The sequence below is a fragment of the Nannochloropsis gaditana genome (assembly GCF_000240725.1).
Source record: "Nannochloropsis gaditana CCMP526 unplaced genomic scaffold scaffold206, whole genome shotgun sequence".
Lineage (NCBI taxonomy): Eukaryota > Eustigmatophyceae > Eustigmatales > Monodopsidaceae > Microchloropsis > Microchloropsis gaditana.
The window spans coordinates 17909-18295 of record NW_005803747.1 but is presented as its reverse complement, the minus strand read 5'-3'; positions in this window follow the sequence as shown (position 1 = coordinate 18295).

Below are 387 nucleotides of genomic sequence, written 5' to 3'. Positions count from 1 at the left end.
GCCCGAGGAAAGAGAGGCAGGCAAGGCAAAGGTTCCCGAGGGTGCGGGCATAAGGAGCGGGAGAAGACGAGTGAGGGTACAACGAGGGGCATGTGGAGGGAGAGACGACGAGTGAAGGTACAACAAGGGGCATAAGGAGGGAGAGACGACGAGTGAAGGTGGAAGGGGCCAGGGAGAACCTTGGAAAGCTTTTCATTCTAGCCCGGCTCATATCGCCCCCAGAGGCACCAGGAAAGGAAGAGGAAAGACACTGAGCTCTCACCTTGGCTTTTCGGACTCTTGGCACGGGCGGACCGGGAGGGGGCTTGCAGCATAAAGTCGTAGGCGAAGACACCATCGTCGCTCACCTCGTACCTGTCAATCCATGCCAAGGGAGCTGTCAATGCT